General features: G+C 42.2%; 2 long non-coding RNA genes across 7 annotated transcripts in view; both read right to left on the bottom strand.

The window, feature by feature from the left end:
- LOC138376252 (uncharacterized) overlaps positions 1-22,488 on the bottom strand; it is a 75,188-nt gene extending 52,700 nt beyond the window's left edge. For 5 of the 6 annotated variants that reach the window (XR_011231653.1, XR_011231654.1, XR_011231649.1 and 2 more), the window contains exons 1-3: positions 22,409-22,488; positions 17,790-17,917; positions 5,502-5,672 (exon numbers count right to left, since the gene is read on the bottom strand). This is a non-coding gene — a long non-coding RNA (uncharacterized lncRNA). The remainder of the gene's footprint in view (positions 1-5,501; positions 5,673-17,789; positions 17,918-22,408) is intronic. The other variant, XR_011231652.1, reaches the window with a different exon arrangement.
- Positions 22,489-23,856: 1,368 nt separating this feature from the next.
- LOC138376386 (uncharacterized) lies at positions 23,857-25,673 on the bottom strand. The gene is made up of 3 exons (XR_011231662.1): positions 25,013-25,673; positions 24,317-24,543; positions 23,857-24,050 (listed from the first exon to the last, which is right to left on the bottom strand). It is a non-coding gene; the product is annotated as an uncharacterized lncRNA (long non-coding RNA).
- Positions 25,674-27,999: the final 2,326 nt, after the last annotated feature.

The raw sequence follows: 27,999 nt of genomic DNA, 5'->3' as shown, positions 1-27,999 counted from the left end.
TCTCTCACATTTGGTGAACAGATTATTCCTTTTGTCTCTGTGGGGGGTGGGGGCTCAATACCTAAACCCAACAGATTGCTTCTAGTAGACTGGTATGCATAGCAAGATGTTATGAAGTCAGAATGGGAAATCAGGATCAGAAGTCAGCCATATGACCACGAAACCAGGAAACTAAAACTGTTAATACTGCATAAATATTTTCTGAGTTTTTTCCATCTCTAAAATTGCTATATTCTTTTCCTATCACCAGTGAAAAAATAAGCTATGAAGATAACTCACTAATCAGATAATTACAAAAATTAACTTATTCAACAAATATTCACTGAGCTCCTACATATTAGGACCACATAGATATTTTAATAAAACATATATAAATTAAATATAAGTCAATATATTATAAAACTATATTTTTAAAAGCACAAAAATAAAATGAGCACTATATTCTCGAAACTACCATAGAAGCTAAATATTTGTAGACGACCAGAGATTAACTACAGTGCAGCTTAACTAGATAAAAGTAACTTTATTTTTAGTTTGTAGCAACTGCAACACAGTGACAATTAAACACTTTTTAAGATCATTTTATACACACTTTAAAATCTGGCCTATACAGATGTCAAAATTGGATTGACAATATTCAACATATACTTCTGATTTTAAAAAGTCTTAACCAGCAAACCGATCTCTTTCACATGTATAAAGCACACTCAAAGGCAGACAGAATGCTTAATCGTTCCTAGGACATAGGTGCATCTTAAAAAAGAAAAAAATGCTCTATGTCAAAATATTATAAACATTCCAAAAATGTAAGCATTTAATGGAACATCAGAAGCATTAATTATTGAACAAGACAAGATACTCCTTATAATCACAATATTCTAGAAGTTCTAGCCAATGCAATAAACAATCTGGCTCCAGAGTCCATTCCTTTTAATTTTCTACATCTCTCTTCGAAAAGAATAATAGATTTGTGAAGACCACTTAAAATCTTTTAAAATCCTGAAGGAAAAATGAAAACAGGTAAAAAAAAAAAATACACCAAAAATGTTAAATGTCAATACCAATTAAAGAAATAAAAATGAAGAAAATAACAAATATTTTCTGCTCAAATGGGCAGACTTAAAAAATATTATAATTCTAAAGATTTCATGAATTCAGTGAATAGTCCTAGGATTACAGACCAGAACTACATAATTAAAGTTTAAAAGACTAACGTGCCGTCATCCTTACCCCTAGAATCCCAATCCCAGGAATCAAGTTTCAGAAAATACTCACGGATGTGCCCACACTGAACCTGGGAGTGGACACTGGGCTGCGATTACCCTCCCATGTTTCTGATAGACAACACTGATAGAATTTTATTTTAGAAAATGTGGCATCAGAGATATGTTTCAATTTTTTTTAGCCCATCATGTAGCTGTGATATGTGATGGGTTAAAAGTACATTTTAAAAATTTTCTTTTTCCCTGTACAGTAAGATTTCAAGACAGTCCCTTCTGCCCCCTTCCCTTCCTCTCTCACCATGTACTCAAGAAAGTCCCTGCTGAAAAGAACAGTAACCCAGTGGGCAAGACATGATGCCTTCCGCACTGGCCCTGAGCAGCACAGCACAATCCACAGTCTGAACAGCGGTTAAGGGCACAGACCTCAGAGCCAAAAGCTCTAGGTTACAATCTCAATTCTCCTGTCTCCTAGCTGAATGAACCTTGATAAAGTCACTTAACCTCTCTAAATTTTCTCAAGTATATAAATGAATACAATTTATTAAACAGGTAAGTTAAGATAATACAGAAAAGTACTTTACACAGAGCCTAGTATTTATTTAGTAGTTCAACTAATGTTAAGATATTATTATCTGTATTATTAGGAAAGAAAAAAAAAGCCACCTGTCCATTCCTTAAAAAAAAGATTGTTTTACCTGTTCGTGTTGTTCTAACAGAATACTTGAGGCTGGGTAATTCATAAATCAAGGAAGTTTATTTGGCCCACAATTCCGGTGGCTATAAAGACCAAAAGCATGGCACCAGCACCAGCTCGGCTGCTGGTAAAGGCCTCAGCTGCACTAGCACATGGAGAAAGGGAAAGGCAAGCAGGCATGTGTGAAGGGGGACCACACAGGAGAGGACCCTCACTTTACAGCACCCACTCTCGGGGAACTGATCCATTCCCACCAGGGAGAGAACACGCTCCCTGGGGAGGGCATTAGTCTCCTCAGGAGGGATCCACCTCCCCGACCAAACACCTGCCACCAGGCCCCACCTCCCAACACTGCCTCACTGATTGTTTTGGCAGGGACGAATCACATCCAAACCACAGCAGAGAAGTCACATTAAATACACAGTATGTACAGTCCACCCTCAGGATCCAGGGGTTCTGCATCCAGGGATTCAACCAAGCATGGATAGAAAACCTATCAGGTAAAAAAATTCCACAGTTCCAAAAAGGAAACCTTGAATTTGTCACATGAATAAAGTGATATACAGGCATCATAATGGGTATTAGAAGTAATGATTTAAAGTATATGGGAGGATGTATGTAAGGTATATGTAATTACAATGCCATTTTATATAAGGAACTTGAACATCTGTGGTCCTGGAACCAATTTCTCACAGATAATGAGGGATGTCTACCAAATTAACCTTTCTAAAATATAAAAAGTTCTGCAATTTAAAAACACATGTGGGCCCCAAGATTTTGAATAAGTGATTGTGGTCTTGCACCTTTATAAACTCTTCTTATGAAAAAATAATTAATAATGACTTATTGTATTTATTTTTTTAAGTCAGCCAGATTCCAAGTTGCCCATAGTTGTTTATTTTACAGTTCTAGAGGTGCCAAGGGTTCAGCAGGAGTCCCTGACAAAGGGCCAATCACTGTAGATGAACACATCCTCCTTTTTTCTAGAACCCTAACTTCCGTTGATAAGAATACATTCACAGTAAGACTGTTCACATAACGTCAGTCTCGTCGAGTTAACAACAAACTCCATTTGCAATGGCGTGGACTACATATTTATTTATCACCTTAGTCCTTGTATTTGGTACTGAAAAAAAAATCAATGAGTAGATTGCATTATCTGCTACCCGGCATAACTGTATTACAGGCTTACTTCCCTAACTCACAATTCAAGATTTAGTGAGTTACTTGAGCTCTTATTATAAAGGTATGGAATGAGTGATGAGAAGGATGTATCAGGACATTTTCACATACATGTAAGAGAAAATCCAAAGCAAATTGGATTAAACAAGGTGTTTACTGACTCCTATAACTGAAAGTGTAAAGGCATAGCACCTTCACGGAAGGCTTGAGCTGGCAGCTCAACTGAGGTGACCAGGGCATGGTTTTTCTCCACTCTGTTCCTTCAGTGTTGACTTCTTATTCAACTAGATTTCCTTTGATGGTCAGAAGATAACTGCCAGGAGTTCAATGACTACGTTTTCAGGTTGAAATTCAGAAAAAAAAGTGCCTTCATCCCAGCATTCCTAGCAAATGTCCTAATTCATTCTGACTGATCAAGCTTAAGTCATATGCCTGCCGTGATTGGCTTAGGTAAGACACATGATCCATTCCTACAAACCCATCAAAACTTATATGAAACAAAGCACATTAAAGTTGACCTTAGTGATTTAAATTTCTTATATTACTAAACAACGATATTACTGCATTTAAACTGATGGGTAAAGCACATCATATAACTTTCCTTATCTTCTTAAAAATTACTCTCCCAGTTTTCATCACAACCTATCAAGAAAAAAAATTAAAATTTTCCCTTAATGTAAATCACTTTTTGAAGGATTCAAAATGTACTACTAGATTACCTGGTAAAATCAAAACCACAAGTTCATGATTGTTCTTGTTAACATAACTGAAAGCAACACCATAGATTTTCAAGAAGAAAAAGAGCTCCTTACCCCATACTTTTTTGAGATTATAATAACAACTTAAAAGATAGAAGAGTACAGGAATATCTTGACTGTGGCAAAAAAGAAAGAATGAAAAAAAAAAAAGAAATGGTTTGTTTCATACAGCCTTAAAATATAAGCAACTAGATAATCCATCCTATGGCTCAAGACCCCTCTTACCATACTCACCACCACACCTCTTCTCTTGCCCCACCCAAAACACAGGGTCCTAGGAACACAGTGGGGGATGCGCACTTTAGGGAATCTTACTGTGAATGCGCACTCCAAAGCCAAATACAAATCATTCCTGCACTGTTTCCTAATGTTCACGTCCCTCAGTCTTACAATTAGCACAGAAAACACAAAGTTTATTCTCAGATTTTATAATGGAGAAGAAAGCAAAATTACATTTACTAGACTGAAAGCCAATACTCAAACATGTACGAGTATTCTGGTTCTGATGGTAAAGTTGCACAAAAACAAAAGGCAAAATCCAAGCAGTATGTTTTAGAGTAGAACTAACCACCTGAACACATATTACACACTAGTCATCTTAAATAAAAAGTCAAACTTCACTAATAAACCTAGAGGGAAGTAGTGTGGTTAAAGAAAAGGATGTGAATTAGAAGAAAATCTCTATTCAATTCCGTGAACTGGTTTTTCAAATACTCCACCATTCAAATAATTCAGTTCAACAAATATGTACTTAGGAATTCACTAAGAAGAGCGCATTAATGTCAGACACGATAGGGATATAAACATAGCCTTTGACTTCAAACATTCCTGAACAGCATAAAACATAATCAAGTAGAAATGCCTGAGACACTAAAAGATAGGGCTTTGGGTAATCAGAAAAGGAAGAAATCAAATGAATGTGGATGATTTCTATAGCAAATAACAGAAAATCTCAAGGCAAAACTACTTAAACAATAAAGCAATTCAGGTAGGGTGGCTCTAGGCACAGTAAACGGGGCTCCAGTTCTACTTTTCTGCGATCCTGTTGGTGCTGCCCTCTGTCATGGAGGCATCACCTTCGAGCTACTAGAAAAATGGCTACAGCAGTCCCAGATGTCACATCCAGATAAAACCAGCCCTGGAGAGAAGAGGGACCATCTTTGTTCTTCCTTTTCTCAAATGCAAGAAAACCTTCCCCAGAAGCCTCTTGCAGAGTTCTCTTTTATCTCCCATCAGCCAAAACTGTCTCTCGTATCCATTACTAGAACAATCACTTCCAGAGGGAATGAGATCCACTACAACTAAGATTACCATGGATACCAGTAACCATCATGACCATCGCTTCAGTGTTGGCTGCATATTTCAAGAATATTTCCGGCCTTGGAATGAAGAAGAAATAAAAAAGAAAAATACATAAGCAAAGGAAGCGATGTGCCTAACTGGAAAAAGAAAGCCAAATTCTGAAATCATACATTAAATACACTGATAGGGATAAAGAATTCTCTTAAACTGCACTGTTGTCTTTCCCAGTGATATGAAAATTAACTTACTGTTCATCAGTAAATGCTAAGAATGCAGAAGTCATCCTATTTTTATGGAAAGGATTGAGGTTATTTAATTATCAGTGGGGACAATCAGACTTACCACTCCTCATCAGTGGAGCCACCCATTCAGCTACATCTGGGCTTAGAACATTCCACATTATGCATCCAGATGACTCTGCAGAGTCACTGCCAGTAGCTCTTCCTTGAAGGTTTCTTCTCATCTGGGGAAGAGGTTTCACTCAAAAATCCACACACTCCAAACCGGCCCTATCTGCAAATGAAAGCATGCAATTAGGAGGCAAAAAGCTACAGGGAGCAATTCCCCCTCCCCCATCTATAATTAACAGATCCATATCAAACATCAGACTAAGCACCATGTTTAAACTAAGCAACCTACACTTCAACACTTGTAATGTGCTTATTATATGTGGTTACCACCCTTTTCCCATCATATAAATCTGTTGTTGTTCCACAGTATACCGGTACAACACTACCAAAGATTGCCAGTAAGCAGAATTCAGCAGACAGATATTTTTGTTGGACCCACGCAAGGTTGGTCTCCACAGTGTGTTAAAGGATAGCTACCTACATTTACAAATCAGAAGACTTCACGTGAAAAATCAAGACTTCTAACTCTCTTGAAAAATCAGAAAATCTGGCAATACTGCACCCACGTTCCCACATGGTAATAATCTGCTGGAGCCGATTAACAGTGAACCCTCTAGGTGGGGCATGGACTTCGCAGTTCTCCAAAGACAACACCGCTCTTTCATGTTACAGCCTGGCTCACGGTTACCTGCCTGGACTCCACAGGCAGCTGAGCTTCCACTCTGCTACGTATTTCTAGTAGCTCCCAGGGAACATTTTATTATTGCCAAAGCCAGGCATGTTTTTCTGCCTTGAGGATATAATATAGTATAAGGAAATAACAACATGGGCTTAGTCAGAGCACCCAAGACCTCAGTTCTAATTCTGTGAATGACTAGCTATGGGACCTCAGGCCTGTTTTTAACCTAAAATATATTTCTTCATTTACAAGCACCCAAATAAACCTATAAGCATTTAACACAGTAGGCAAAGAGGCCTAATATCTAACCTGTCCAAGCTGAATTGATAATCTTTAATCCACTGCTTCCTCATTCTTCCTCATCTCAATAAATCATACCATGATCCACACAGTTCTGCTCAAGCCACAAACATGAAAGTCCTTACCATATACTCTCCTTGTCCACCCAAATCATCAGCAAGGCAATTGATTCGCCCTCCAAAATACATAATTTGAACAGATGGTTAGAATTCCAGCCATGAAAACAAACAGCAATTCCTCCATCAGAATCAAATACTTTGCTGAAATTCCCTATAAATTCAACTACTTAAATAAGAGTAGCTTGAAATGTCAAAGTTCCATATTATGAGGAATATTAATATTTCATTAAAAGAAAAATGAAGATAAATATTGGGGATGCTGCACATCACTCTTTGCAAGGTACTGACACTACAATTCATAAGCTTATGCAATTCTTTAACTCTAAGCTGACAAGGAACTCAGAGGCTATGCTAAATCTTATAATGAAATTGGGAAAACCAAAAGACTACTGTTAGCAGAACTAAAGTGATTTTAGGAACATTGCAGGATATATGATCAATACTCAAAAACGAACTCTATTTCTATAAAGCAATTGTTCAAAGAACAATCAGAAACTGACACTGTAAAGTTCATTTATAATATGAAAAATATGAATTATGAATCAATTATCAAATGATGTGCAAAGACAAATAGCGAGAGATACTATGTTCATAGATCAGTGCAGTCAATGGTGTTAACATGTCAATTCTCCCCAATTTAAGCAATAGAGTCAGCGCAATTCTAGTTAAAATCCCAGCAGACTTTTTTGTAGAAATTGACACGTTGATTCTAAAATCACATAGAAATGCAAAAAAGATAGCATAGTGAAAATAACTTTGAAAAAGAATACCATTAGAAACCTTATACTATGTGAATTCAAGGTTTATTATAAAGCTATGAAAAGAAAGTACTGATACATACAACATGGATAAACCTTGAACATACTAAGTGAAAGAAGACAGTTACAAAAGGCCACATATTACCTTCTGTGCTGACAGAAATGTAAAATTGTACAGCTACTCTGGAAAACAGTCTGGCAGCTCCTCAAAATGTTAAATGTAGAATTACCATATGATCCAGCAATTCCACTCCTAGGTATATATCCAAGATAAATTAAAACATATCTACACAAAAAACCTGTACGTGAATTTTCATAGCAGCGTTGTTCATCACAGTTGTTTGGGTTCACTCACTCACTATCTATTCATTAGTGAATAGAGAAGTCAAATGTTGTATACCCTACAATGGAATAATATTTAGCCATAAAAGAGAATGATGTACTGATATACACTGTCCAGATCAAACTTGAAACATTATGCTAAATGAAAAAAAGCCAGATGGCCACACAGCATATAATTCCATTTATATTACATGTCCAACGAGGCAAATCTAGAAAGACAAAATATGTTAGGGGCTAAGTAGAGGGAAGAAAGGGGAATGACTGCTGATTTCTTTTTTTTGGGGGGGGGTGATGAAAATATTGTAAAATTAGATAGTGGCAAGGGCTGTATAACACTGACTTATGTACTTTAAAAAGGTGTTTATGTTATATGAATAATCTCAATAAGGCTGTTACAATAAAAAAAAATAATTTCTCCCCTCACTCCTGCAAAACAGAAAAATGGGTTATTTCCTTAGGATGTACTCTCGGAAGTACTAAGTTCCGCTCTGTGACATGTGCCAAAGTGCTTCTGAAACAGGTTCCACAGATTTGTACTCCCTCCAGCACTGCATTCAGCACCTGTGTCACTGTGCGCATGTCGGAATCAGCACCATCTCTTAAATCTGATAAAAAGTTTTTATTATTGGTTGAACACTTTCCCCTCCTATTTTCATCATATATTTCTTTCCAAAGGGTCAGTTCTTAGCCTTTAAAATTTACCATCTTTATGCATACAGCACAAATGCTTCAATTTCTCAGGAAATGTAGAAATAGTTACTTTCTTGCCATTTTGGTCAGCAATAATTAACTTATCCCAATGGGTTCCTTTTCAGCTTTTAACAATAAAACCTGCCTTGAAGTCAAATATTTTGAACAGTTATAAGAACCATTCTGCTTCTCAGACAGGGAAATTAAGAAGGTCACTACAATACGAGTCCACCTGGGTTACGTCTATTTCCAGTTTCCTGACTGCAATTCACTTTCAAGTGAAATGTCCAAGTGGCTCCCAAGATATTTTAAAACCATAAGGTGGCCGGGCGAGGTGGCTCACGCCTGTAATCCTAGCACTCTGGGAGGCCGAGATGGGCGGATCGTTTGAGCTCAGGAGTTCGAGACCAGCCTGAGCAAGAGTGAGACCCCATCTCTACTAAAAATAGAAAGAAATTATATGTACAGCTAAAAATATATATATAGAAAAAATTAGCCGGGCATGGTGGTGCATGCCTGTAGTCCCAGCTACTCGGGAGGCTGAGACAGGAGGATCCCTTGAGCTCAGGAGTTTGAGGTTGCTGTGAGCTAGGCAGACGCCACGGCACTCACTCTAGCCTGGGCAACAAAGTGAGACTCTGTCTCAAAAAAAAAAAAACACCATAAGGTGTAGCAGAAAGGAAATGAAACATTTATTATCATTTTCTACAAGCCAAGTGCTTTACGTGTATTACTTCATTTAATCTTAATAAGCCTATTACCCTCACTTAAATGAAAAGGAAAATAAAAATCACCCAGGGTAAGAACTTGCCATGCAGCAAATATGTGCCAGAGTTAGGGATCAAACTGAGGTGTGTCTACCTCCAAAATCCATATTCTTTCCGCCACTTTACAGTGCTTCCCAAGCTTACTGACTCTGAAAAATCAGAAAGGACTTCAAATGTGAGTTCTGCCACTTACTGTGTGACTAGTTTCTAAGCTTCTTTAGAACAGTTTACAAAAACAAAATAAATGTAAAAAGAGGAGGCTAAAAACTCACTGTGGAATGAAACTTTTTAAAAATTAACATTTTTTTAAAACAGCAAAATGTATGGAATAATTCTAAACACTTTTCTCGAATTTATCTCAAGATTCACTTTACCTTCCAACAAACAGAGACACCTGCATGTCCATTCACAAACATAGAATGTGGATGAAAAACATTTTTTAGTGACTACACTACCAGTTTCTAAACAAGAAATACATCATTTCTCAGTAAAAAAGTCCACATTGACTACACTGCTTTTTATTCTTCTTTACCTTGTGAGAAGTGCTTTCCGCAACACACACGCACCGTCCAGGATGTGGCATTGCGGGGTAAGAGAAATGGCCACTGAACAGAAAAAGACTACAAGAGCTTGGGAGCAAGCAGTAATACAACACAGAAAAGGACATAGCTAAAAACAAGGCAAAACATCGACAGCCTACTCTACCCTAGGTAACAGGTACCTTTCCTGTGGCAAAGCAAAAAACATTTAAATTATAAAACCCTTAAAGGATCTTTGATTGGCTTTAAAAATTGCTACTTTAAGGCCCAGCACAGTGGCTGGTGCCTGCAATCCTAGCACGCTGGGAGGCCGGAGGAGGAGGATCCCTTCAGCTCAAGAGTTCAAGAACAGCTTGAGCAAGAGTGAGACCCCATCTCTACCACAAACAGAAAAAATTAGCCGGGCATGGTGGCGCATCCCTGTCGTCCCAGCTACTCGGGAGGCTGAGGCAGGAGGATCACTTGAGCCGAGGAGTAGGAGGTTGCAGTGAGATATGACGACTCCACCGGCACTCTAGCCCCAGCAACTGAGTAAGACCTGTCTCAAAAAAAAATTGCTACCTTAAGGCCCAGACAATTACTTGATAAGATTGGGACTGGTAATTTCCAAGGATGCAATACACCAATGCATCTCAGCAATTCTTCCACAAGAATTTTCAGTCATAAAACAAAAGTCAAATCAAACATTAACATAAGAATTCTTACATGCTAAATTTTCTTTTTCTAAGAACTCCCTCACTCTGACACATAACAAGGGTAGCAATATCTAATAAAACTGCCATACTACACATAGATGAAGGCTGTTAAAAAAACACATTTTTCTTCTAGAAGTATTTTAATATTAAGACATCAGTAGGACTTGGGCAGTCTAAAAAATATGAACGTATTTACAGGCCCATATTTCACCATAGGGCTATTTAAAATAATTCTACTTTACATAGATAGAGTCAGGAACGGTTTTTGTTAGCCAGTATAAAACAATCAGGCTATTGTACAATGGTGACAGAGCTCTTGAGAAAAAAATTACTGCTTAAGTAATTCTTGTCTCCAGTTGACTCTGCCACATTCTACTCTCCATAAACATCATTGTTTTTAATCACAACTTTACTGACAGCTTTGCCCTTGTCAAACAAAATTTTCACTTTCCAATAAGACCCTTTCAAACTGAAGTAATAAAAAGCAATGCTTATATGATCATAATATTTGCTAAGGTAAAATGTGATAGAATACTATGTATAATAAGATCTTACTTTTGTGAAAAAGTATATATTCACTGATTTATCTGGAAGGACATTCATCAAAATATTACCAGTGGTTGGTTATCCTGCGGTGGTAGGAGTAAAGGTTTCTTCTTTACCTTATATGTACTTTCTGATGCTCTATATTAAATACTTTTTTTTCATATGTACATAAGAGAGAGAACAATTTGAGTTAGAGGATAGGAAACGTAGGTGTCATATTTTATAATAATTCAATACCACCAGTTCAAATCCACTTATTCAGAATTAACATAAAACAAATGTTGCTCAAGAAATACCAATAAATTCCCCTGAGCCAACAAAGTTCAATTTTTAAACAATAAACTTCCTCAGATAAGAAAATGATGCCTGTAATTTCATGTCTCTTTACTGGAGAGCTGGGGGGAGGGTTGGAAATCGGCTGGAATGTCCAGGTAACCATAGGAAAGATAATAGGAAAAAACTCGAGAAACAAGACAGAATCATTTCATTGATTTAGTGACATTTATTTGTAGAAGAAATCACGGAGTAGCAGAAGTAAATGATCAGAAAATGTAAGCAAGCGCTTCAAGAGTAATAATGGGCAAAAGAAGAAAAAAGCCAGAAAAAAAAACCCCAAAGAACTGAACTCAGACATACTTATGTAAATCATAGGGGGGAGAAAAGGGTAGATAATGCTGTATCACTAACTGAATCAGATCTGCTTTCTTGATGAGAAAAGGAACACCTTTCAAAAGGCTTATTTACTGCTCAGTAGCAAAACCAAGAACACTCTCAGAGGAATCTGAAGATCTTTTGTGCCTGCTTTGGAATAAGCTAAACTATTAGATATGCAGTTAAATAATTAACATACATACATATACATAGCTAATTATATGCATTAAATGAATCTCAAAGTAATCATCAGATGTGAAGAGAACATAATTTTGAAAAAGAAAGAAAGTAAAGGACTGAGGTAATTTCAGTAACTCCTACGAAGAAATTACCTTTAAACCAAAACAGTAACTCTACTAGGTTAAAACATAAGAAATTACCAATATTCAAGCAAAAACCAGCAATTTCACATGGGCCCACCCAGTGGTCTCCTGATAAATATTGAACTATAACCTCTTTTGAAAAAAAGAGCCCTGATTGGTAGCTTTTGCCCATTCCCATGTTGGAACTGTCCCACCACGGCCAGTTTCAAGCTGCCAGACGATGGCACCGAGCGCGGAGTCGGAGCGAGAGGCGCAGGCACCTCCCCAACTCCAGCACACCATGGCTCCACAGAACATGCTGAGGGTCAGAGTAGGTCCCAAACTGTCCCACCCTGTTCTAAAGCCAGGCTTTTGTCTGATTGATCCAGTTTCTGTCTTCCCTAGGTTAGAAGAAGTATGCTGTTGACAGTTTAAAATACTAGTACACTAAAATCATTCATAACAAAGAACAAATGAGACCAGTACCTGGTTTCATCCATTCAACACTTTACTGCACACCTGTTTGGTGCCAGGTAGCGTTCTGGGCATTGTGGACAGCAGGAACAAGACAAAGGAGGTCCCTGCTCTCCTAAGAAATGTATATAAAAATACATAATTTCAAGGACTGAGAAATGCCATGAAGAAATTAAAACAGTAATGGGGAAGCGATTTTAAACTGCATGGTGAGTTAGGTGATATTTAAGCTGAGGCCTTAAAGTTAAGGGGCCAGGCTCTAGATCTGGGAAAGACCATTCAGACAAAGGAAACGACTAGCGTAAAAGTCCTAAGGCAAGACCAAGCATGGCATGTTTGAAAAAGTGAACAGACTAACTTGGATAGAGCCTAATGAGAAAAGGTGAGATTGTCTCAGAGGTCCTCAAAGGCAGGAAGATCTCCTGAGCCCAGGAATTCAAGACCAGCCTGGGCAACACAGCAAGATCCCATCTCTAAAAAAAAAATTCTGCTCAGCTGGGCACGGTGGTACACGGCTGTAGTCCCAGCTACTCAAGAAGCAATGGCAGGAGATTGCCAATGTAAAAACCTCCAATAGAAGTCTCATAGATTTAGGGAGGGATTTTCCGTGTACAAAACTCTATTGGTATGCCCGTCCTCTTGGTACTGTGCCGCCTATTTAGTCCCCCCTTAAAAAAGGAGAGGAATATAAGTACATTTATTGTTTTGCATGGTAAACTAGCAGCTAGCCACAACAATCCCAGGAGTTATGATCACACCACTACACTCCAGCCTGGGCAACAGAGCAAAACCATGTCTCTTTAAAAAAAAAAAAAAACAACACAAAAAACCATGACTATAGCTGAAATAAACTTAGTGGTAGGACTACACACCAGCTCAGAAATAAGGATCTTATTAACCCAAGATGGTTACTTCGTACGTGAAATGCTAACATATGAATTCAAGTACGTCAATGTTAAATTCTAATGAAGATGACCTAATTAGTCCATAAAATAGATTCACTATGTCGTTCAGGCTAGGATTATTTCAAAACCATAGGCAAACACTTCTTGTGTGCCATCCAAAATCATTTTATTTGGTATGTAAATAGACTTTTTAAGAATTATAAAGGTCATGCTTATGTTAACGTGAAAGAAAAATATAATACCAAATCTGATTTTTGTTCAAATTAGTGCCTTAGGAGTTAAAGTAAAATATCAGCGTATGAGTCTAAATTACATGTTCATATTACAAAAACTGCAAAGAAATATACACACACATACACACCCACACTCCCTATAGCCGTGAAAACCAAGTCCACATTATGGCCACATACAAGTCCCACAAGTCAACAAAGACAAATTTTTGCATATTACACATAAAAAGGAAACTGTGTAGACTGGTTTGAGGAGAATTTATACTTGCACATAAAATTATTTATTCATTCAGGAACTACGAAGCTACTCATTTCAACAATTTATGTAAAAGATTTTTTTTTTTTTTTAATCAACCAACAGGAAATGAGACCTACAGCTCAGGGGAAAAAGGTTAAAAGAAAAAAAATCTTGTCTCAGCAGAATGAAATACTAAAAATCTGCATATCATTAATTCCCCTTGCACTCTCATTTCCCAACTAAATATCAGCTAAATTCCATTTTTAGACTATGCATTTAAGTCTGTACAAGCATTTTTCTTTTTTTTCTTTTTCTTTTTCTTTTTCTTTTTTTTTTTGAGACAGAGTCTCACTCTGTTGCCCAGGCTAGAGTGAGTGCCGTGACGTCAGCCTAGCTCACAGCAACCTCAAACTCCTGAGCTCAAGGGATCCTCCTGTCTCAGCCTCCCAAGTAGCTGGGACTACAGGCATGCACCACCATGCCCGGCTAATTTTTTCTATATATATTTTTAGCTGTCCATATAATTTCTTTCTATTTTTAGTAGAGATGGGGTCTCACTCTTGCTCAGGCTGGTCTTGAACTCCTGAGCTCAAACGATCCGCCCACCTCACCCTCCCAGAGTGCTAGGATTACAGACGTGAGCCACCGCGCCTGGCCCAAGCATTTTTCTTTTTCTTTTTTTTCCTTTAAGAGCACAAATAAGTATATGCATTTAATACTACTCAATAAACTTGTGATTATTGTAGCTAGCTGCTAGTTTACCATGCAAAACAATAAATGTACTTATATTCCTCTCCTTTTTTAAGGGGGGACTAAATAGGCGGCACAGTCCCAAGAGGACAGGCATACCAATACATTTTTGTACACTGAAAATCCCTCCCTAAAACTATGAGACTTCTATTGGAGATTTCTACAAAAAAAAATAAATAAATAAAAACTGCTAAGAATACCATTAGGCTTTCTCAGTAATTTCTCCTTTTCTTTAACAAAAAGAGTTGAGCAAAACACAGAACAATGAAGTTTTGGCTCCTGATCTCACCTGAGCCTACATCCCTGATAAAAACAAGGGTATAATATAGTCCAACTTGAAGTGTCTAGTCCATGAAAATCACCAACACTCAGAACTCAAGAAATGTAACTGAAAAGAAATATGGGACAAGCCCAGAATAAATTTTTTACATGTTGTCACCCTATTTCCAAACCAGATTTTCCTCTTCTTTATTTCGTTTGCCTTAGCTCTCTTCATTGCTTTCCTACCTCCTCTGTCCCTTACCATTTCACTGTGTATTTTCATTTCCCATACACAAAAATTGACTTGAAACTTACTTTATATTCTTGTATCTGAATTTGTTTCTACTTAATTCTTACAGGACTATATGGTTTTAGGTGAAGTTCAAATACTTCATTATAGAAACATGCACATAGGCTATAACCAGAATCAGGAGTAACAAGACAAGCAGCCATTCATTCAGGAACTGTGAGTGCCCATCATGAGCCAGCCAGGGTCCTGGGGATTCTGCAGTGAATAAAACAATGCTCTATCCCTGAGGGCACGAAAGCAAGACTGCGCCTGGAGGATGCCTGGGGGCCAGAGTAGAGGAAGCCAAGGAGAAACCTGATTGTGTAGGACACAAAACCAGAGAGGCAGGAGGTACAGATCAACGGAGGCTCTTATAGGCACAGTAAATATTCTGGCTTTTACTTTCAAGGATATAGAAAGCCACTGAACCGTTTGAACACAGGATTGAAATAATAAGACTTTCATGTTAAAAGGATCACCCTGGTTGCTGCCTTGAGAATAGAAAAGTGCAGAAGCAGCGGGGAGACTAGTGACTATGAAAATAACACAAGCAAGAGGTTATGGTTGCTTACAGGGGTGGCAGCAAATTGTCGTTCCATTTATAGTTAAGGCAGCATTTAACGTATATAAAGAATGTACTTTCGTGATAATTATTTGAATTAGATGTGGGAGTATCGGAAGGGAGTATCAAGATGTCTATGAGGTTTGGGGCCAGAGAAATTGAAAGAGGGAGTGGACATTTAAAAGATGAGGAAGAATGGAATGGAAACAATTATTGGAGGGGGTGGGAGAGAAGAAGGAGGCGACGAGTTTTCAGTTGTGACATGTTAAATTTGGGATCTAGATGTCTAGTTAAATTAGACATCTAGCTGAAAATGTTGAGTATGCACATTAACATACAAGTCTGGAGATTAGGAAAGAAATTCAGACTAAAGATAAAATATTTAGTTAGAAATATATAATTCTAGCTAGATAAGATGAGATCACAAGGGACTAAATATAAATACAGAAGAGGTCTAAACGTATATCCCTGGAACACTGCCTCATTTTTTAGAAGTTGGTGTGATGAAAAGGAACCAGCAAAAGAAACTGAAAATAAGCAGTAATATCCCAGAAGCAAAGGGAAGATGGTTTCAAAGAAGAGAACATTATCAACCACATCAAATGCTGTGACTGCTGCTATATTCACTGACATTAGAATTCACCAAAGAGGTCACTAGTAACCTCAAAAAAGAGCTGCCATGGTAGAATGGAAGAGAAAAAAAAACCTCACTGTAATGGATCCAAGAGAGAGAGGGAGTAGTGAAGACCACAAATATCAACTTTTCTGGAGAGTAGTAACTAAAGAAAGATGTGGTGTTGACCAAGGTTTTTTAAAGATGGGAGATATCAGTATCTATATGCTGCATATATATCTATATGCTGACAGGAATGATCTGGTAAAAATAGGACACTGACGCATGTCACTGGCATGCACAAGGGGATGGACATGGAAGCAACGCAATGTCCTTGACAGGAGGAAGGGAGAGAACCCAGGGCAGCCGTGGAGACCGGGGGGAAGAACAGCAGGAAATGCAAAGAGCATGGGCAGAGACCTGAGGGACACGGAAACGCTTTCTGATCACTTTCATTTTTCACACACAGGAAACACGTTATCAGATGAAAATGGAGAAAAGGTTAGAAGTTTGAGGAGAGAGGTGTAAAATAGTCATTTAGGGGAATGCTAAAGTGATTCAACCAGGGCAATGTCCTGGGATTACACCACTGTCAGCAACACAAAGGGCCTTCCTGAGGTCAGCGGTCAGGCACTGAACGGGAGACCCGGGTCAGCACGGCTGTGTTTTCCTCAGAGCACGATCTACTGCCCAGGCGCAGGCTGAACCGGATGGAGAACTGCATGTAAACGGTGTGGGGTGGAGGGCTGGCCAGGGGAGTGCAATGGAGGAGCGCCCTACATGGAACTGAGGGCGCATGAAAGCGAGACATTATAATAGTGGACCATGGATTCAAGGCAGGGAAAATACTCAAGTAAGGATGTGCAGGAACGGGGACAGTACAGAGGTGGCAGAAGCAATGGACTGCAGGTCCCAAACAGACAGAAGTACTGTCAAGGGGGGTTACAGTTGTCCCACGGGGGTTTGGTTCATGGAACCCCACCATACCAAAATCCCCAGATGCTCAAGTACCGTATATAAAATGGGTAGGTATTTGCATATAACCTATACATATCCACATACTTTAAAGCATCTCTAGATTACTTATATGTAAATGCCATGTAAGTAGCTGTTATACTGTAGTTTTTAAATTTGTATTTTGTTTTAGAGACAGGGTTTAGTATTTTTGATCCACAGTTGGTTGAATCCTCACATGTGGAACCCACAGACACAGAGGGTCTACTGTATTTGACAGAAGTTGGAAATAGAGGATGTGGAGGCCCCAGTGGAATTATGCCAAATGAAATATCCTTAGTAAAGTATGGGCAGTTCTGGTTAAAATGTTATAGAACTACCTTAAACACTAAACCAAAACGTCACCCTGGGCAAAGTGGGCCCGCAGATCAGGAAAGCTGGGAAGCGAAATTAAAGATAGAGAATTATATCACAGGAATTGTAGCTGAGGGTCCCAGACATAGAATTCTCAAGAAAACTATTTCCAGCAGTCCTAGGGCGTCAGCTTTGAACAACCTGTCCAACCCAGGAGGCAAAAATGCCAGATCACAATCAGATCAGCTAAAATAAACCATACCTTTCCCCTCGATCCCTTTTCCGCACGGAGCTGGACCCTGAGCAGGTGAGGACGTCATACTGAAGAGAATCTGGCAAAGTAACAAGAGAAATCAAGTAGGAATCTTCCTCCAAAGCAGGCTTCTACGTCTGAAACAGTGGGAACCAAAGAAGAGTTCAGAATTGTGTGAGAGTCTCAACACTGATTATACTGAACCGCACCTTCTAATGACTAAAATAAGATTACGAATGACAAGTAACTGCAAGAGTTTTTATTACCTGAAAGTTACTGGAAATGCTATCTGATCTTACTAAGAGCTCATGCAGAGGTAGAGACTGAATCTATGGAGGGTCTGAAGGCACAGTGAAAACTGTTTTCTGCTTAACCTTACCAAGTCCCACCTGCTGAACATACTAGTTCCATAGATACCCATAAATTCCCACTACATGTAAGGCATAAAATATACCCAATGCTAGATGTAGTAAAAATTCATTTTTGCTTTACTAAGCAAAAAGTGAAAGCAAATTATTAAGTCAAATAAAACAAAAGTCATTTTATGTTTGAGTACAACTACAAAATTTGATCATGGAAGATGTCATAAGAAATCTTAGCATGAGTTTCTAAGCGGGCAAGCAACAAAACAGAAATATCAGGGCTCACCATTTAGTCATTTTCAAAGTCACCTCTATTTAATGCGGACTTATCTAATGCATTCTAGGAAAAGGACTGAGTATGTGTTACCGTAATTTTGACTGAAATACATTTACAGGTATTTTGTAGTGTCAAGATAAAGACAATAAACACAATTTATTACCAAGTCTTTTTGGCATTTCAATTCAGAAACCCCATTTGGATGCAGTCACAGAGCAGTCTCAACTAAATTCTAGTCCATTCATAATTTGGTAGTATTACAGCAAGAGTCAAGCATACTTAAACTTTGAACTGAGGCAGCAAGTCAATATTTAATATGCTAAATTCCAAGTTTTTCCAGGAAGTATGAAAAAAAAATCAGAAAAAATGCTATCACCTAACTAGCAAGCAAGCATTAAGGATAAGCACATGTATTACTCAGTTCCTCTCAAGAATACACAGGGAACCTACAATGCCCCATTCTGACACAGACCTAAAACATTACTAACATTTAACATTCAATAAAATGTTAAAATATTTGTTTCATAAAAACTGAGATAAGAAAACACTAAAACAGGCCAGGTGGGGTGGCTAGTACCTGTAATCCCAGCAGTTTGAGATGCAGAGGCTAGGAGTTCCAGACCAGCCTCGGCAACATAGCAACACCTCGTCTCTACAAAAAATTTGAAAATTAGCCGGGCATGGCAGTGCAGCTTATTATCCCAGCTACTCCAGAGGCTGAGGTGGGAGCATTGCTTGAGCCCAGGTGTCTGAGGTTGCAGTGAGTGACAGTCATGCCACTGCACTCCAGCATGGGTGACAGAGTGAGACCCTGTCTCTAAAATTAAAAAAAAAAAAAAAAAAACACTACAATAAATCAAAACCAATAAGCATGTTTCATTGTAAGTGAAAAATCTTATAAAACCTTAAAAAAGTCCCAGATTCATCCTAAAGCAGATGAGAAACCTAAACATTTTCATGTCTTTTAAAAAGACAACTGGGAATGAAAAACATAATAGCAACCTATACTAGACAATAAACCTGAGAAATTTGTTATATAGCATTTAAATAAAAATTTTAAAATTCAAAAATGTTTTCTACAAATGCTAATTAATAAACTCTCACAATCTACACAGGCAAACATGGGCACAGCTGCAAATGCCTTGTTAGCATCATTCTTAATCACTTGATTAATTACATCTGAGAGAAAAGAAATTCCTTCTAGATCACTCTGAAGGGTGTTACAAAAAAATGAACCACCCTCCCTAGCAGACACATCTACCTCGATGAAGAAAACACCAACATTTCAAATATTCCAACAATTACAAAATAGGATAATCCTGGAATTTACTCAGCCTCAAAACATTATGAACTACTCCAACACAGGAATAATACTTTAAAAACATTTACAGTGTTTTCTAAAGTACAAAAAATATTCATTATGAATCCTGATTTCTTGGAAAAATTATTTTAACATGTCTCAATGCTGTTGATTGTCAAGAATTCTGATGATGTGCTTATCCAAAAAAAACCAAAACAAAACAAACAAAAAAAAATGCCAGGCACTTTTTATTTAACATATCACAGGCTGCTTACATTGTTCTTTATCATCACTATTAGATTTCTTATCCACACCAGACTGATAGTGGTAAATTGTCAAGAAATACACATTTCTTCCTCCAAGAAATACACATTTAAAGAAAAACTATCACAGCTCTCTACCACTAAAATTTGAGGGATTCCTTCCCTTATTATTCCTAGGAACAACAATCATAAAAAGCTAATAGCCAGTAAGTCTAAAATCTAAAACTTCTATTTGAATGTATACATTATTTTCAACAATGTATAAACTATTATAAGCATTGACAAGTCAAAAGGGTCCACCAAAATTCAAAAGCTAACTGCAAAAAAATTAGTAATCTACATTATTTTGTAAAGATCATGATTGGCTTTGGAGTACATTAACTCAGACTTCTGAAGAGGCCAAATATTGTTTTTAAACATATATAAATAAGATAAAAATAGGCAATGCAACCTTAGAATAAATGCAATACTAAAAATTTCATCCTCTTTTTAGTGAGCAGTTTTATCAGTTGTAAAACTACAGGTAAAGTCCATATATGGAACCACAAATTCTTACTAATAATCCTTCCAATTTCAGCACTATCAAGTTAATACTGTATTTGTTTGTAAATAGCAAAGAAAAGGACAAAATAAATTCCTGAAATGGTGCTTTACTTAAAAACGTTTCTTATGGAAAGGAAATCCAATGTTTATCATCAGTGATTTTTAAAAATAGAAAATATTGTTGTTGCAAAGATTTACAGAACAGAGAACCAGAAGTCCATGACCTTTCAATAAATACACTGTACTAAAATCTTCTTGTAAGAGAGAGATAATAAAAACACCAGTCTGTTAAATCTCTTCCTCCCTTCTTTTTAAAATGTAGATAGATTTTACTAAACTGACAATATGAAAGTGGAACCCAATAATCTTAGCCCACTTAAGTTACTTATTAACTTTTAAATAGATTGTTATGAATTTACAGTTCCTGCAGTTCACCTGCCACCTTTCCCAACTTAAAGCAGGCACAAGGGGTTTAAGACAGTCTCCACTTGCAACATCGATTAAAAGATAGAACTTTATGCTCGTTTTAAAAAAGGATTATTGTGAGTTTTGTTCGTCCCCAGAAACACCACTCAACACAGATCTCAGCACATGATAGATGTTTAATGAATACCTGTTGAGTAAATGGTAATGTTTAATTGTATTAGTGGAACATTAGTTTTTTTTCTTCCTTCAATTTACAGTTCTCCCTTTTTGGAAAAGACACTCAAGACCATAGCAGTTCCTCAAAAACACATAAACAACTTTATTCACAATGAAAAATAAAGCTGGGTCTCAAAATACAATCCCAGCGCCTCTTTATGTTCCCCATTATTTTTAAAGAAAATGAGAAATAAAGCCTGTTTTTAAGAAATAGATAATGTATACCAACTTTTCTCAAAATAAAAAATCCACATTTCAAACTTATTTTCTGTTAGTAGTATTGAGAGTAACAACTGATTGTTCCAAAGTATGCATATATTGGGTAAAAATCAAAAACAAGCATATAAACAAAACTACATGTTTTTTGCCAACGTTTTTTCCTTATTCTTAGTCAAAAGGGTATGTGCCTAAATTTTACTAGATGTGAGACCAGCTTTGTCTGATGTTTCCAGATTCATTCGTTCAACAAATATTTTAATGAGCATCTACTGTATTCCAAGCCCTTTAACGTTTACGTTTGCAAACTGCACACCACCACCGAATTCCTCTACGAAGCCTTATCATTTAAAATAATTGCAAGGTAATAAGGAATCTCAACACCGTTTCTTTTACACATGAAGTCAGTGGATTGGGGCGCTTTTTCAGCTGTTAAAGCGGCATCAGCGAGCCGCTACCGACCACACCCGGGACCCAAAATCCCAACCAGCAGCCACAGCCGGTGAAACCACCTGTGAGAGTCGCCCGCGCTCCTTCTCCGAGGAGGCGGCCGGGGCTTCCGCTCCGAGCCCAGCGAGCTCCGCTGCGGGACCGCGGGCGGGACGCGCCGGGCGCCTCGGGCGACAGTCCGGCTCCGGAGCCCGGGTCCCCGCCCCGCCAACCCTCACCTGGAGACCCCGGGCCGTCCCCGCCCGCCCCTCGCGCCACCCTCGCGACCCCCAGACCCGCCAAGTGGGGGAGGGGTCTGCGTTTCCGTTTTACCGCAGCGGGCGATGGGCGCCTCGGTCGCCCGCCTGCCTGAATTCCGAGCTGAGCTCGGGTCCCTTCCTCAGAGGGAAGGGACGAAGCCCAAAGGGCGGGTCCTCGGGGAAGAGACCTCGCCCGAACCTGGAAACAGAGCCACAGGCTCGGCCCGCAGCCCGCAGCCCGAGCTCACCGCGGAGCCCTCGGGGACCGGGGTTCGGGGCTTCAGGCCGCCGCCCAAGGGCTCGAGAGGGCGAGGCGCCGGCCGGCGCTGCACTCACCGTCGCCTTTGTCTCGGCCGCCCGCTCCCGCAGCACCGCTCTCGGCCGGCTCCACTGCTCCTGCTGTCCGACGAACGCAGCTGCGCTCCGGGCTCCCTCCGCCCCGCCCAGTCTCGTGCGCAGGCGCAGCCAGAGGCCTTGCGAGCTCCGAGAGCGGCGGGGGGCGGGGCTTCACGCGCAACTGCTGCGGCCGCCCGAGCCAGGCCCCGCCCCCAGCCCCGACCCGGCCAGGGCCCACCCCGGCCAGGCCCCGCCCCAGCCAGGCCCCGCCTCGGGATGGGCCCGCCGGCGGGCGGCGCCACCCCCACCTTGGAGCCGTGCAGGTCGGCGGCCGCTGCTGTGGGGAACCGGCCGCGGACAGCAGGGAGTGGAGCCTGCGCGGGAGCGCGCGCGCGGAAGATGGCCACCGAGCCTGGGCGGGAGCGCGCGGGAGCCTCTTCCCAGCCCGGCCCGCAGGCGGCTGCGGCTCGCGCCCGCCCGGCCCCGGAGGGGCGGTGTCTGCGCGCGGTGTGGGCCGCGGCCGCGCCCTGAGGAGGAAACGGGGTGCCGAGCTAGCGGGGGGCGAGGTGTCTGTCGGTCGCAGTTGGGACCTCGAGGTCCTGAAACCCTCCGACCACTGTTTTTTTCAATGTAATAGTCAGAATCGTTTGTCATTCACTGGCTTCAGGCCCGGCACATCCAGCTGGCATTTGCAATGCGAAAACTGTTCATGCCCCAGACCTCTGTGACTCCTGCCCGGGATCGCATACGTCCCAGAAGTCGGGACACGTGACAGTGTCCCAGTCTAGCGGCCAGTACTCCACCAAAGGACCCGCCAAATTCTGCCTGTGGTCAAAGGACAGAGAGAGCCAGGTGCTGGTGTCAGGGCATCCTTCCAGCTGCTCAGGCCACAGACTTTGGCGTCATCCTTGGTCCCTCTCACACTCTCATTTTCACTTCCAATCTGCCAAGAAAGCTCGTTGGTTCCACTTCCAAAATAAATCAGACTAGTTCTCACCTGCGTTACTTCCAGCATCTCAATTATACCTCAGGGACCTACTAAACTGCAGGGCCTCCCTGCCCATCATCTACTCTGTTTACTGTCAAAACAGCCGGAATATCCTCTCACAAGGAAATGTCACTTAGCGTTGATACTTAGCCTGAGCCAGGTATTTAAAATTGCAACCGCCAGACACCAATTCTCGATCCTTCCTACCTCATTCTTTTTCTTTTCTTCCCATGACACTTCACACCTGGTAGCAATCTCTATGGTCAGCTTTCCGGATCTATGGTTAGGCATTCACAGATTCAACTAACCGCAGATCAAAAATATTCAGGAAAAAAATTTAAATAACACAAAAAATACAGTATAACAACTATTTATATAGCATTTACATTGCATTTGGTATTGTAAGTAATCTAGAGATCATTTAAAGTATACAGGAGGATATATATAAGTTATGCTCAAATATTGTGCCATTTTATATAAGGGACTTGAGCATCCACAGATTTTGGTATTGGTGGGGATCCTGGAACCAATCCCCTAAAGATACTGAGGTATGACTGTATTTATTTTACATGTTTATCTTTTAGTGTGTCTCTTGTCTTCGCCAGTAGAAGCTGGGATTTTTGTCTGTCTTGTTCAACTGATGTATCCCAAGTGCTAGAATAAATGAAAAATTTTTAAATTCCCTGAGATAATAAAAAGTGCAAAGCAACAAAAAATGACCCGGTTTGTATTTTAAATTTCCTCTTGGTTTCAATTTCTATCAGTTAATTTGGTCAATATTATATTCATAACACTCTCTTTACATATTTAATTTAACCTTTAAGATTTGAAACAAAACAATTTAAAGCCACAGATTATACAGTACAGTTTGGATTTTTTTTGTTTGTTTCTTTCTTTGAGACAGGGTCTTGCTCTGTCACCTGGGCTAGAGTGCAGTGGTGTCATAATAGCTCTCTGCAACCTCCAACTCCTGGGCTCCAGGGATCCTCCTGCCTCAGCCTCCTGAGTAGCTGGGACTACAGGCACACGCCACCACACCTGGATAATTTTTCTTTCTAGTTCTTGTCGAGACTGGTTCTCACTCTTGCTCAGGTTGGTCTCGAACTCCTGACCTCAAGCGATCCTCCTGCCTCAGCCTCCTAGAGTGCTAAGATTACAGGCATGAGCCACCATACCATGCCCCGTCCCCGCCCCCACTCACCTCCCGTGTCCGCCCCGCCCCCAGCTCCAGCCCCGCCCCCACTCCCCTCCCGTGTCCTCCCCGGCCCCGTCCCCTCCCCCTCCCCGTCCGTCCCCCCCAGCCCTGTGCCGCAGCTCCGCTCGTCCCCCCGGGGCCACACAGGGGCACAGCCGGATAGGGGGTGAGGGCGGGGCGAAGTGGGGCGGGAGGACCGGGATGGGGAGGCGACGAGGAGGGGTGGGGAAGGGGGCGCCGGGGAGGCGGGGGTCTGGCGAGTGAAGGGGCAGATGGGGGATGGGAGGGGTGGGGGTGGGCCGTCAGGTGGAGGATGGGGCGGGAGGTGGGCCCAGGAGGTCGGACCTCGGGCGAAACTTGGGGGGAAGCCCTGAGGGGTCCCGGGGAGCAGAGCCTTCAGCCCGCGGCCTTACTTACTTACCCGCGGCTCGTTACTGCTAATCCTTCCGGGTGGATCTTTCGCCATCACGCTAGATGGTCAGCTCCATAAATACCAAAGAATAAAGATTAGACACCATTTTTCTGATGATCTTAAAGTCAAATTTATTTTTTAAAATGACATTCTATCTAGAGCTTCCTCCTCCATCTGCCCTCTTGAATTTCAGGTATTTTGTCAAAATTCCTGGTCACTAAACAAAGCTGAACATGAGCTATTTAATGACACACGAATCGCCGTGAGGTGACCTCAGACGGCAGCGTAATGAAATGCCATCAGCGACCAGATGTGGCTCTTGCATCACCTGCATTTTGGGGACACGGAGGCATTTGTGGAATCTGTTACCTCTGCTCCCAAGCACGGGAGAGTGAGTGTGACCCCACACGCAGCGGGAGCAGGAGAGAGACCTGCCCGTGGCGGCAGCCCGGCCATGAGGCAGACGTGCGGTGGGGGTTCTTTTTCTGACTTTTGATTCTTTGTTTCTTCTTAGCTCCGTGCCTGACCAGGAGGCCAGTCAGCCCGGATGCCCGTCTTAAAAGAAGAAATCACGAGAAAAATTAGCAAATAGCTCAAATATTAGTCAAAATACATAAAATTTGTGGCATCATGTTAAAGGAAGATTTGTCACTTGAAATACAAAAGAGACTGCAAAAAGAAAGTATACAAATGGAGGCCGGGCGCGGTGGCTCACGCCTGTAATCTAGCACTCTGGGAGGCCGAGGTGGGCGGATCGTTTGAGCTCAGGAGTTCGAGACCAGCCTGAGCAAGAGCGAGACCCCATCTCTACTAAAAATAGAAAGAAATGATATGGACAGCTAAAAATATATATAGAAAAAATTAGCCGGGCATAGTGGCACATGCCTGTAGTCCCAGCTACTCGGGAGGCTGAGACAGGAGGATCGCTTGAGCTCAGGAGTTTGAGGTTGCTGTGAGCTAGGCTGATGCCAGGGCACTCTAACCCAGGCAACAGAGTGAGACTCTGTCTCAAAAAAAAAAAAAAAAAAAGTATACAAATGGCCGACCAGCTCAGGAACAGCAGTTGAACTCAGTGGTCACTGAGGGAACGCAGACTGAAGCTGACAGGCTCCGGCTCCGGCACGGGGTCAGGGTCAGTCGCAGGCGGGCAGGGGCCTCTGTGGAGAGCCAGGGTCTGGATCAGAGGGGCTTCTGCATATTTCCTGAGCAGCTGCTTCCAGCGCAGCTCCCTGGCGGAAAATAAACACGACTTCTCCAGGGCAGGCTAGGATTGTGTCTTGTGTGGGCCACGCTCCCCTGCAAACGCTAAGTAGACATTAGCAGAAATAAGGAGGCTCTCGCGGCCCTGTGGGATCCCGTGGTCCTGGTCAATCCCGGTGGGTGGAGGAGGAGGGGTCAGATCCGGGGCGGTGTGCGGAGAGGGCCAGCCGAGCTGACGGGGCCACTGGCCCCAGGCCAGGGAGAGCCCAGTGGCGGCTTGCAGCCTCCAGCAGCGGCGTTCCGGGTCCTGGAAGCAGCCCTCCTCCCACCTGCCGTCCGAGGCTGAGACCCGCAGGCCGGCAGAGCAGGGGAGCCGGGAAGCAGCACCTGCTTCCTGCCACGGCAAGGCCAGGAGACACCCGAGCTCCTCAGCTGAGGAACAGCCCACTCAGGATGGTTCTGGGACCGTGTGGGACTGGGCTGCCGGCACCACCCAGCACCCGGGACTCTGCCCCGCAGCTGGTCCCGCCTCAGCCCCCAGCCAGAAGGATCCACCTGTGCCTGCTGTGTCCAGCCTGGTCCCCTGCGGCCCGGGCGGGGGCGGGACCAGGTGCTCTGTCCAGCCCTGTCTCCCGCCTGCCGGGACCCCCATCCTAGTGTGGAGGGCGCCCCCCTGCGCTTCGGGAGTGGAAGGGACCCGCAGTGCAGCCGGCCAGGGTGGCCTCTGCACACCGGGCTGAGGCATCAGCACCCAGGTGGGCTCTGGGGAGGCCGAGGGAGGGTCCTGCCATACCCTGACCTTCGCCCCTATGTCAGCGAGGCTGCAAAGGAAAGGAGCAGAAACACGACGCCAGAGGTGAACAGGCGAGTCATCCTTCCAATGTCACAGAGCACGTGATGGGGACTCCTGGGACTGCAGGACACGGTCTGCCATAAGTGTCCAGAATGACAGGGTCAGACAATCGGGGGAAGGCATCTTATTTCCAAACGCCTTTTACTTGGGGGACCAGAGAGCAGGCTGTCAACAGCCTGACACATTATTAAGAATGTGTCACCCTCACCGGGAGGCTGCCAGGGCCTTGAGAAGGGGTGGCAGGTCCTCCAGGTGTGGGGAGGCGGCGTGGGTGCCCATGTTCATGGCCCATTTGCTATGTTAAAAACTACCCGTGAGAGGAGCCCCCACAGCAGAGCAGCACCCCTCCCGCCGCTCTCCTGCAGAGAGACTCGCCCAGGGCCCACGGAGGTCCGCAGGTGAGCCAGGGGTGGGGTCTGCCAGTCACCTCGCGCTGTCCTTGCAGGAACTGCTGTGGGACCCTGGGCCTCCTTCCCTGGGTGGGCTCTGGGTCTGGAAATCAGCTTGGGTTACAACTGGGTGTGAAAAAGTCATTTTCCACTTGCCCCCACCAAGGCCACCTCGGGCAGAAGAGCGGTGACGTCCTTTTGCTCTCAGATGTGGGCCCCAGGGTGCCCTCACTCTCCCCAGCACTGCACCACCTTTTCTTCCTTGTCCACGGCCGTACCACCCTGAACTCGCCCGGCCTTGGCTCATCTCGGACGCTAAGCAGGGTCAGGCCTGGTTAGCGTTGGTGACCCCAGCAACCCCAGCCTGCTGTAAAGGCTGCAGTTGCCCCACCCTGTGGGCGGAAGTCCTGTGCCAACCCCACATCCACAACCCTCGCTGCGCTCCCTGATTGCCCCTTGACAGACACAGGGCTGGTCCTGGGGCAGGACCCCAGGCACAGGCTCTCTGAATCATCTCTCGGTGTCTGGAATAGGTTCTCTGCTCCGACCTGCAG

The sequence above is a fragment of the Eulemur rufifrons genome, chromosome 28, assembly GCF_041146395.1.
Source record: "Eulemur rufifrons isolate Redbay chromosome 28, OSU_ERuf_1, whole genome shotgun sequence".
Taxonomy (NCBI): domain Eukaryota; kingdom Metazoa; phylum Chordata; class Mammalia; order Primates; family Lemuridae; genus Eulemur; species Eulemur rufifrons.
This window is presented reverse-complemented; position numbering and strand designations above follow the sequence as displayed.